The sequence below is a fragment of the Bombina bombina genome, chromosome 1 (assembly GCF_027579735.1).
Source record: "Bombina bombina isolate aBomBom1 chromosome 1, aBomBom1.pri, whole genome shotgun sequence".
NCBI classification, from domain to species: domain Eukaryota; kingdom Metazoa; phylum Chordata; class Amphibia; order Anura; family Bombinatoridae; genus Bombina; species Bombina bombina.
In genome coordinates this window covers 1,139,619,803-1,139,631,924 of record NC_069499.1, presented here as the reverse complement: position 1 = coordinate 1,139,631,924, position 12,122 = coordinate 1,139,619,803, and the positions used below count along the sequence as shown (strand labels likewise).

At 42.0% G+C, this 12,122-nt stretch overlaps 1 long non-coding RNA gene across 1 annotated transcript in view; it reads right to left on the bottom strand.

Moving 5' to 3' along the window:
- Positions 1–10,040: 10,040 nt before the first annotated feature.
- LOC128645798 (uncharacterized) overlaps positions 10,041–12,122 on the bottom strand; it is a 143,433-nt gene continuing 141,351 nt past the window's right edge. The window contains exon 3 of the long non-coding RNA XR_008400146.1: positions 10,041–10,115. This is a non-coding gene — a long non-coding RNA (uncharacterized LOC128645798). The remainder of the gene's footprint in view (positions 10,116–12,122) is intronic.

Sequence of the window (12,122 nt, the reverse complement as noted above, 5' to 3'; positions counted from 1 at the left end):
AGGGGGAGAGAGACAGCAAAAGAGAGGGGGGATAGAGACAGCAAAAGAGAGAGGGGGAGAGAGACAGCAAAAGAGAGAGGGGGAGAGAGACAGCAAAAGAGAGGGGGAGAGAGACAGCAAAAGAGAGGGGGAGAGAGACAGCAAAAGAGAGAGGGGGAGAGATACAGCAAAAGAGAGAGGGGGAGAGAGACAGCAAAAGAGAGAGGGGGAGAGAGACAGCAAAAGAGAGGGGAGAAAGACAGCAAAAGAGAGGGGCAGAGAGACAGCAAAAGAGAGGGGGGAGAGAGACAGCAAAAGAGAGAGGGGGGAGAGAGACAGCAAAAGAGAGGGGAGAGAGACAGCAAAAGAGAGGGGGAGAGAGACAGCAAAAGAGAGGGGGGATAGAGACAGCAAAAGAGAGAGGGGGAGAGAGACAGCAAAAGAGAGAGGGGGAGAGAGACAGCAAAAGAGAGGGGGAGAGAGACAGCAAAAGAGAGGGGGAGAGAGACAGCAAAAGAGAGAGGGGGAGAGATACAGCAAAAGAGAGGGGGGATAGAGACAGCAAAAAAGGGAGGGGGAGAGAGACAGCAAAAGAGAGGGGGAGAGAGACAGCAAAAGAGAGGGGGAGAGAGACAGCAAAAGAGAGGGGGAGAGAGACAGCAAAAGAGAGGGGGGATAGAGACAGCAAAAGAGAGAGGGGGAGAGAGTCAGAAAAAGAGAGAGGGGGAGAGAGCACAAAAGAGAGGGGGAAAGAGCGCAAAAGAGAGGGGGGAGAGAGAGTGCAAAAGAGAGGGGGGAGAGAGAGGGGGGAGAGAGAGCGCAAAAGAGAGAGGGGGAGAGAGAGTGCAAAAGAGAGGGGGAGAGAGAGCGCAAAAGAGAGGGGGGAGAGAGAGTGCAAAAGAGAGGGGGGAGAGAGCGCAAAAGAGGGGGGGAGAGAGAGTGCAAAAGAGGGGGGAGATAGAGAGCGCAAAAGAGAGGGGGAAGAGCGCAAAAGAGAGGGGGGAGAGAGAGCACAAAAGAGAGGGGGAGAGAGTGCAAAAGAGAGGGGTGGAGAGAGAGCGCAAAAGAGAGGGGTGGAGAGAGAGCGCAAAAGAGAGGGGGATGAGAAAGCGCAAAAGAGAGAGGGGGAGAGAGAGCGCAAAAGAGAGAGGGGGAGAGAGAGCGCAAAAGAGAGGGGGAGAGAGAGCACAAAAGAGAGGGGGGAGAGAGGGCGCAAAAGAGAGGGGGTGAGAGAGCGCAAAAGAGAGGGGAAGAGAGAGTGCAAAAGAGAGGGGGAGAGAGAGCGCAAAAGAAAGGGTGGGAGAGAGAGCGCAAAAGAAAGGGGAGAGAGAGCACAAAAGAGAGGGGGGAGAGAGAGCGCAAAAGAGAGGGGGGAGAGAGCGCAAAAGAGATGGAGGAGAGAGAGAGCGCAAAAGAGAGGGGGTGAGAGAGCGCAAAAGAGAGGGGGATGAGAGAGCGCAAAAGAGAGGGGGGAGAGAGAGCGCAAAAGAGAGAGGGGGAGAGAGAGTGCAAAAGAGAGGGGGAGAGAGAACGCAAAAGAGAGGGGGGAGAGAGAGTGCAAAAGAGAGGGGGAGAGAGAGCACAAAAGAGAGGGGGGAGAGAGAGTGCAAAAGAGAGAGGGGGAGAGAGTGCAAAAGAGAGGGGGAGAGAGAGCGCAAAAGAGAGGGGGGAGAGAGAGTGCAAAAGAGAGGGGGGAGAGAGCGCAAAAGAGAGAGGGGAGGAGAGCGCAAAAGAGAGAGGGGAGGAGAGAGTGCAAAAGAGGGGGGAGAGAGAGCGCAAAAGAGAGGGGGGAGAGAGAGCGCAAAAGAGAGGGGGGGAGAGAGAGCACAAAAGAGAGGGGGGAAGAGCGCAAAAGAGAGGGGGAGAGAGAGAGCACAAAAGAGAGGGGGGAGAGAGCGCAAAAGAGAGGGGTGGAGAGAGAGCGCAAAAGAGAGGCGTGGAGAGAGAGCGCAAAAGAGAGGGGTGAGAGAGCGCAAAAGAGGGGGGTGAGAGAGTGCAAAAGAGAGGGGGAGAGAGACAGCAAAAGAGAGAGGGGGAGAGAGACAGCAAAAGAGAGGGGGGAGAGAGACAGCAAAAGAGAGGGGGGAGAGAGACAGCAAAAGAGAGAGGGGGAGAGAGACAGCAAAAGAGAGGGGAGAGAGACAGCAAAAGAGAGGGGGAGAGAGACAGCAAAAGAGAGGGGGGAGAGAGACAGCAAAAGAGAGAGGGGGAGAGAGACAGCAAAAGAGAGGGGAGAGAGACAGCAAAAGAGAGGGGGAGAGAGACAGCAAAAGAGAGGGGGATAGAGACAGCAAAAGAGAGGGGGAGAGAGACAGCAAAAGAGAGAGGGGGAGAGAGACAGCAAAAGAGAGGGGGAGAGAGCACAAAAGAGAGGGGGAAAGAGCACAAAAGAGAGGGGGGAGAGAGAGCGCAAAAGAGGGGGGGAGAGAGAGCGCAAAAGAGGGGGGAGATAGAGAACGCAAAAGAGAGGGGGAAGAGCGCAAAAGAGAGGGGGGAGAGAGAGCACAAAAGAGAGGGGGGAGAGAGCGCAAAAGAGAGGGGTGGAGAGAGAGCGCAAAAGAGAGGGGTGGAGAGAGAGCGCAAAAGAGAGGGGGGTGAGAGAGCGCAAAAGAGAGGGGGATGAGAGATCGCAAAAGAGAGGGGGAGAGAGGGCGCAAAAGAGAGGGGGTGAGAGAGCGTAAAAGAGAGGGGGAGAGAGAGTGCAAAAGAGAGGGGGAGAGAGAGCGCAAAAGAAAGGGAGAGAGAGCGCAAAAGAAAGGGGAGAGAGAGCACAAAAGAAAGGGGGGAGAGAGAGCGCAAAAGAGAGGGGGGAGAGAGCGCAAAAGAGATGGAGGAGAGAGAGAGAGCGCAAAAGAGAGGGGGTGAGAGAGCGCAAAAGAGAGGGGGATGAGAGAGCGCAAAAGAGAGGGGGGGAGAGAGAGCACAAAAGAGAGAGGGGGAGAGAGAGTGCAAAAGAGAGGGGGAGAGAGAGCGCAAAAGAGAGGGGGAGAGAGAGCGCAAAAGAGAGGGGGGAGAGAGCGCAAAAGAGATGGAGGAGAGAGAGAGCGCAAAAGAGAGGGGGTGAGAGAGCGCAAAAGAGAGGGGGATGAGAGAGCGCAAAAGAGAGGGGGAGAGAGAGCACAAAAGAGAGAGGGGGAGAGAGAGTGCAAAAGAGAGGGGGAGAGAGAGCACAAAAGAGAGGGGGGAGAGAGGGCGCAAAAGAGAGGTGGTGAGAGAGCGCAAAAGAGAGGGGGAGAGAGAGTGCAAAAGAGAGGGGGAGAGAGAGCGCAAAAGAAAGGGTGGGAGAGAGAGCGCAAAAGAAAGGGGAGAGAGAGCACAAAAGAGGAGGGAGAGAGAGCGCAAAAGAGAGGGGAGAGAGAGGGGGGGGGGAGAGCGCAAAAGAGATGGAGGAGAGAGAGCAAAAGAGAGGGGGAGAGAGAGCGCAAAAGAGAGGGGGAGAGAGCGCAAAAGAGTGGGGGAGAGAGCGCAAAAGAGGGGTGAGAGAAAGAGCTCAAAAGAGATGTGGAGAGAGCTCAAAAGAGAGGGGGGAAAGAGAGCGCAAAAGAGAGGGGGGAGAGAGCGCAAAAGAGAGAGGGAGAGAGAGAGCGCAAAAGAGAGGGGGGAGAGAGAAAGCTCAAAAGAAAGGGGGAGATAGAGAGCAAAAGAGAGGGGGAGGGAGAGAGCGCAAGAGGTGGGACCGATGTACTGCAAAAAATGGCCCGTGTGAACGGGCTTTAGGACTAGTACAGATATATTTTCAATAAAACATAGATTTTGACAGCAGGTAAGACCCATAGGCCTAACAAGTCTGCCCAAAATGTCCTAAAAGTGTAAACATATCTAGTTTGTAAGATAGCTTTAGTGCGCTTTTTAGATGCTGAGGACCCTTATTCTGAGAAAAGTCTCTCTGAGCCTAAGGACCCTGCTGCTTACATACAGCTAGATTACGAGTTTTGAGCGCTATAGGGATTTTAACTACCGCCACAAAAGCGGCGTTATTTCACCTCCCTATAGCGCTGCTGTTACAAGTTTAAAAAAAAGCAGGCTTGTGCGGGAAATCAAGCGCTGCTTTGACGTGCTCGTGCACGATTTCCCCATAGACATCAATGGGGAGAGCCGGCAAAAAAAAAAAGCCTAACACCTGCGATCGCGGAATGAAAAGCTCCATAACGCAGCCCCATTGATGTCTATGGGGAAATAAAAAGTTACGTTTAAACCTAACACTCTAACATAAATGCTGAGTCTAAACACCCCTAATCTGCCATCGCCACCACCTACATAATGTTAGTAACCCCTAATCTGCCATCACCTACACACGGTTATTAACTCCTAATCTGCCGCCCCCGACATCTCCGCCACCTACATACAGTCATTAACCCCTAATCTGCCGTCCCTGACATCGCCGCCACCTACATACAGTTATTAACCCCTAATCTGCCGCTCCTGATGTCGCCGCAACTATACTAAAATTATTAACCCCTAAACCTCTGGCCTCCCACATCACTACCACTAAATAAATTCCATTAACCCCTAAACCTAACACTAACCCTAACGTAACCCTAACTTTAACATAATTAAAATAAAGCTAAATTAAAGTTACAGTTATTAACTAACTAATACCTATTTAAAACTAAATACTTACTTGCCTGTAAATAAAACCTAAGCTAGCTACAATATAATTAATAGTTATATTGTTGCTAGCTTAGGTTTTATTTTTATTTCACAGGTAAGTTTGTATTTATTTTAACTAGATAGACTAGTTAGTAAAAAGTTATTAACTATTTAATAACTACCTAGTTAAAATAAATACAAAATTACCTGTGAAATAAAACCTAACCTGCCTTACACTAAAACCTAACATTACAAAAAAACACTAAAATTACTAAAAATAAAAATAACTAAATTACATTAAATAAAAACAACCCACTAAATTAAAAAAATAAGAAACAAAGTATCTAAAATAAAAAAGAATTACACCTAATCTAATAGCCCTATCAAAATAAAAAAGCCCCCCCCAAAATAAAAAAAAACATAGCCAACAATATATTACCAATGGCCAGTAAAAGGGCCTTTTGTGGGGCATTGCCCCAAAGAAATCAGCTCTTTTATCTGTAAAAAAAAAAAAATACAAACACCCCCAACAGTAAAACCCACCACCCAACCAACCCCCCAAATAAAAAACCTATCTAAAATAACCTAAGCTCCCTATTGCCTTGAAAAGGGCATTTGTATGGGCATTGCCCTTAAAAGGGCATTTAGCTCTTTTAACTGCACATACCCTAATCTAAAAATAAAACCCACCCAAAAAACTCTTAAATAAACCTAACACTAACCCCCGACAATACACTTACAGTTATTGAAGTCCCACATGAAGGATCCATCCAGCCGGCGACGTCCTCATCTATATGGCAAGAAGTCTTCATCCGGGCGGCCTTTTCCATCTTCATTCAGCCGGTGAAGTCCTCATCCATGCGGCAAGAAGTCTTCATCCAGACAGCATCTTCTATCTTCATCCATCCGGCGCGGAGCGGGTTCATCCTTAAGACATCCGGCACAGAGCATCCTCTTCATACGGTCGTCGCCGTAAACTAGAACTTCAATGCAAGTGACGTCATCCAAGATGGCATCCCTTGCATTCGTATTGGCTGAAAGATTTCAATCAGCAAATAGGATTAGAGCTGCTAAAATCCTATTGGCTGTTCCAATCAGCCAATAGGATTTGAGCAGCTCTCATTCTATTGGCTGTTCCCATCAGCCAATAGGATGAGAGCTCAATCCTATTGGCTGATTGGAACAGCCAATAGGATGAGAGCTGCTCAAATCCTTCAAGCGGGACTTCAATAACTGTGGAGAAGAAAAGAAAATTATCCGGTAAGCATAATTTATGTTTTCTAAAGCAAATGCTGATGCTGTTTTGCAAGATGCACATCCAATAGTGACTCAGCTCTCTGCACTTTTTCTACTGAAATTACAGACTCACTCTCTTCAGGATTTAAAAGTTTTTCCACAAGACTAACTAATGACAGAAACCACAACTAGCATCACTATCTTACAGAACTAGAATAAGATTTTACAAGCCAAATTAGATGACCTGGAAAATAGGTCTAGGTGAAGTAATGTTAAAATAGTGGGACTGCCAGAATCCTATCTAAACACAGCTCTTACAGATTTTGCAGAAAATATCTTACCTCAACTTCTTAAATTGCCGCCTGAAAATATACCATGTATTGTTGAATGAGCGCACAGAATTGGGGCCGTGGAGAAACAAGGTATAACTAATGCACCGCCTCGCAAGTGATGGTCAAATAGTTAAACTTTAAGGATAAGATCCTTCTGCTGAGAGCTTACAGGCAAATTCCTACACTAACATTTGAGGGACAACAATTGTATATTTTGCAAGATTATTCTGCAGAAGTGGCAAAGAGAAGAAGAGAATTCTCACCATACTGTAAACAGCTTATGGAGAAAGGCTGATCAGTAACCCTGCTATACCCTGCTCGATTAAAGCTGCAAACACCTCAAGGACCCAAGATCTTTGAAATATTTCTCAATAGAAAAGAATCCTATGGCGCCAATTTATTATGCCCCGAATCGCTGGAAACAGGAGTTAAAGGGACAGTTTACTCAAAATTTTTCTCCCCTTGAATTTGTTCCCAATTATCCACTTTACCTGCTGGAGTGTATTAACTTGTTTATAAGTATTTCTATTACCTTTATATTGGCATTTGAAATAGTTGATTTTGCCTGTGGTATCACCACATATTCTGAAAGTTTTTGGCCTCAAGACCAAGCTGTGTTAACACAGCCAGTAGAAAAAATTACACTCCCAGTGGGTTATAGAAGAGATAAAGTAATACAATGTAAATTTTGCATTGTTCTCTTCAAGTATTGGTGATTGGTTTATGGACAGATATAAGGTAAGTAAGTATGTATATGTAATGCACAATGTGATAAATTAATGAGATCGGATTATATCTACAAGCTCAACCCATTTTATTAGGTTGTGGCTTCAAAACACAAAATCAGCTAATTCATATACACAAATAAGTCTTAAAAAGCAAATCTTATACATTTTATACTCTGCAGCTAGTAAAAAAAAGTAAATGGAAACAGATTAAGGGAAAAACATTTTTACAGTATACTGTCCCTTTAAGAAGCAGAGGTCTTAAGACCGCTGCTCCTTAACTCGTCCACCACCTGTGAGGCGGCGGACAGCAATCAGCCTGATCGGATACGATCAGGTTCATAGACACCCCCTGCTAGCAGCCGATTCGGTGCAGGGGGCGGCATTGCACAAGGATTTCACTAGAAATGCTTGTGCAATGATAAATGCCGACAGTGTATGCTGTCGGCATTTATCCAAGTCTGTCCGCACATTAGTAAATCGGCTCCCAAGTCTCACCAGTGATTAAGGACATATCTGAGGACACTGTCTAACTTTGACAGTCGATCATATGCAATAGTTGTACATGAAAGACTTTGCATTATAACCAACAGCCTTTGAATAAAGACTTTCTGAGATCCAACTGAGGACCCTCAACTTTACATACATATCTTTTTGGCAAAAAGGGGGGGTTATTATGAATCTTTAAACATTCAAATATCTACATAATTGCTTTGTCTTCATGTTTTTAAGATTGTTTTAATCTTGTATTTTTTTCATTTTCTGTATCTATTCCATGAAATCCATTATACTCTATATTGTTTGATAACGGCATTGGTTAATTGACAGCTGTGCAGATTTGTTTACCCCAGGGTACCTAATAGAAATGAATATTCTTCAAGATAGAGTTCCAGGTAAGGGACACACATCTAGGTTAAATAGACCGCAGAGATTATCTATCAAGTGGCTGATGAGCAATCTATATTATTCTCTTATATACATATACATAACACTTAGAGTGGTTGAAGAGTGGACTGTGGGAGGCATTACATCACCCATGAAACCAAAAGCTGATATAGCAATACTTGAAGAGACACACCGGATGATAAAAGATCATCAAAAATTAAAACAAGGGTGGGTAGATGAAGTACTATTGACCCAAATGAAGGTAAAATAACAAGAGGAGTAGCCCTTCTTTTTAGGAATTTGTTTTTAATACTGTCATAGACCAGGAGGAGAGATTTATTAAACCTCTTGTGAATATTGAGGGATTCAAATTGGTGCTTATCGGTGTATATGGACCACATACTAACAAAAAAGAGTTTTGGGAGAAATTTAAAGCACAGATTATCTGGTTTGATGATGCCCCAATTATAATTGGAAGCGACTTTAATATTACCCGAGACAGATTTAAATACCCAACACTAACAAGCAGTCAAAGTTAATTTAAACACAAAGAGGGAATCAATGTTACTCAATAAATTTACAGCTCTACTGCTTGGTGACATATGGAGGGAAAGGAACCCTGAAGTAAGAGATTATACATATGCAACCCCATCAAAAGATACCTTATCATGCATTAGGACCCAACATAAAAGGCACAGGCATTGACCCAGTTACCATATCAGATCACGCCCCGATCTCACTGAAAATACATACTAAGGCCCAGGTAAAATGGAAGAGTAACTGGAAGTTTCCAACTTATATTTATCACAACCTCAATTTACACAAACATCTTATATGATAATGAAAAATATTAAAATCTGTAAATACTCAACATATACATTCCTATATATATCTATATCTATATACAGTGTGTAAATACCGATCCACTTGTTGCCTGGCCCTTAGAATATTACAGTTGGGCAGTACAGGCTAAATATGTGTTAGATTGGTTAACGAACAATAAACATTTTTCCATTTTGAATTTAGAGGAACAGTTTGTGGAACCTTGGCCATGTTGCCGTATATAACACCACTACAAGTAGAATCCAAAGTAAGACAATACATCTTATTAATTCAGTCCATTTTGAATTTGAATATTCATATTTAGATTGAATGTCCACATTCGAAATTTCGAATGTAACATTTGATTCAACACATACTATTTAGAAGTTCAAAAGTTCATGTGGTAGGGAATTTAGTAAATTGATAAATAATAGATACAAATATATAAATTTGAATGTTTATATTTCAAATATTGCTTAATTTGAATATTACATTTAAAGAAAGCATTAGAAATACTATTACAAATATATACATTCTAATTTTTCGAATTCAAATATTGCATAATTCAAATACTTGAAACGAATGTTAGAATGTTGTACAAACATTCAAAACGAACAAACGAATGTGTTACAATTTCATTTTTCGAATGTTGCGAAACATTCGCCCATCCCTAGGTATAACAATGCCATGTTTTCACATGCGTTGTAAAGATGTACTCGCAGATGTTGGAATGCTGATTGTTAGTTATATGATCATTTAATGTTCATATGTAATGTCATCTTTATAAATAAATAAAAAAATATTGTTGGAACAGTAATTTGACTCATACTTGATTTGTATGTTTGTAATGACAATGCATAATGAGCTTATTTCTGTGCTAATCATATTACCTTCTTTATTTATTCAATGAATGCATACATATCACAGACCAAGTATACACAACTATAAATAGACATCTTAGATTTGCCATCTCACATGGTGAGGTTGATAAGGAAAGACTGAGAAGCCAATTATAGCTTGAAATTCACAGTGCTAATAAAACCAGGCAGCAAACGCTAAAACCCCATGCATGAAATTTACTCACAAGCTCATAGTTGTCAACACATTGAAAGATTGGGGAACTGGTGCATACTTGCAGAATTATTTGAGAATGCCATTATGACAGGCTTAATAAAACACTGTAGTGCAGTATAATAAAAAAGTGAATAGATGCCACAAACACAACATATGTCAGTACAAACACACATTAGTAATTTCATCCAAGATTTAAATGGATATGGAACAGTGCTTCTTTAGTAATATATATATATGTGTGTGTGCTAAAGTTAAAATACAAATAAACAGAATCAGATTGTGAACAACTTTCTAGTTTTGTTGCAAAATGAGCACCTAGAAATTCTCAGTGTAGCCACTGCCTGCATATAGATAAGAGAACTGACCTGATGATAATGTATGTTACATTCTGCCTCTTCTAAGCATGGGTAAGAAACTGGCTTCCCTTTTTCTGTAAAGCTCCTTGTGGGCCTGTGACAAGAAGTAATAGACCCTGCACAAATGAAGGTAAAAAAATAAAAGGTAAAAATCCTTCAAACTTTTAAAATAATAAATAATGCATATGACAATTATTTTTATTAAGTATAACCCAATGCTTAGTGTTTTTTTTTTTTACAGCTTTGAAATAGACTGTTGTTTATCCCTTTAAGGATCTTCGCTTACAGGCAGTAAAAAGAACCTTGGGCCCGATCCGATAAAAATCGTCGCCCGCAAAAGCTGGTGACGCCAATATTTGCGTTGGTTTGGTATCCTATATACGGCGTAACTTAGAAGTTACGCGCGTATATTTCTGCCGTCGCCCGTAGTTTTTTGGGCCATAGGCAGGTATACCAAACCAGCGCAGTTTGGTATCCAATATACAGCGTAAGGACTTACGTGGCGAAAATGGAGAAATCTTACTCCATTTTCACCTCGCCACAAAAAGCAGCCGCAAGAAGCCTTATGCTGACTATTGGAGCCCCGTAACTCCCTAAACTACCTGCTAAATAAACCTAACACCTAACGCATGCGCAATGTCTATCTAGCTGTCAACCACGATCTGCTAAATAAAACCTAACACCTAACGCATGCGCAATGTCTATCTACCTGTCAACCGCGATCCCCCGCCGCAATCCCTAATAAAGTTATTAACCCCTAATCTAATCCCCCTATACCGCCGCCAGCTATATTAATATTATTAACCCCTAATCTAATATCCCTAAAGTAATAAGCTCTATTACCAGCCCTTAAAAGGGCCTTTTGCAGGGCTTTGCCCCAAAGTAAACAGCTCTTTTGCCCTATAACCTGCCCTCCCTACACCGCCGCCACCTATATTAATAGTATTAACCCCTAATGTAAGTCCTTTACACGGCCGCCATCTATATTAAAATTATTAACCCCTAATTTAATCTACCTACCCCGCCGCCAGCTATATTATCTATATTAACCCTAAGTATATTATAGTTAATATAGTTATTACATTATATATATTAACTATATTAACCCTAATTATATTAGGGTTAATATAGTTAATATAGTTACTATAGTATTTATATTAACTATATTAACTCCATCTAACCCTAACACCCCTAACTAAATTCTTATTAAATAAATCTAATTCATATTATAAACTAAAATATTCCTATTTAAATCTAAATACTAACCTATAAAATAAACCCTAAGATAACTACAATATAATTAATAATTACATTGTAGCTATGTTAGGGTTTATATTTATTTTACAGGTAAATTGTTAATTATTTTAACTAGGTATAATAGCTATTAAATAGTTAATAACTATTTAATAGCTACCTAGTTAAAATAATTACCCAATTACCTGTAAAATAAATCCTAACCTAAGTTACAAATACACCTACACTATCAATAAATTAAATAAACTACAAATATCTATCTAAAAATACAATTAAATAAACTAAACTAAATTACAAAAAAAACAAAACAATAAATTACAAAAAATAAAAAAAAGATTACAAGATTTTTAAGCTAATTACACCTATTCTAAGCCCCCTAATAAAATAATAAACCCCCAAAATAAAAAAATGCCCTACCCTATTCTAAATTAAACAAGTTCAAAGCTCTTTTACCTTACCAGCCCTTAAAAGGGCTTTTTGCGGGCTATTTACCCCAAGTTAACAGCTCTTTTGCCTGTAAAAAAAAGAACACAACACCCCCCCCCAACATTACAATCCACCACCCACATACCCCTATTCTAAATCCACCCAAACCCCCCTTAAAAAAACCTAACACTACCCCCCTGAAGATCTCCCTACCTTGTCTTCACCCAACCAGGCCGAACTCCTCATCAGATCCGGGCGATGTCTTTATCCAATTGTCAAAGAAGAAGTCTTCATCCCGGTGATGTCTTTATCCAAGCGGCAAAGAAGTCTTCATCCCGGCGATGTCTTTATCCAAGCGGCAGCAAAGTCTTCTTCCATCCAGCAGCATCTTCCATCAAGCGGCATCTTCAATCTTCTTACTTCGCTCCTCCGACGCGGAGCAT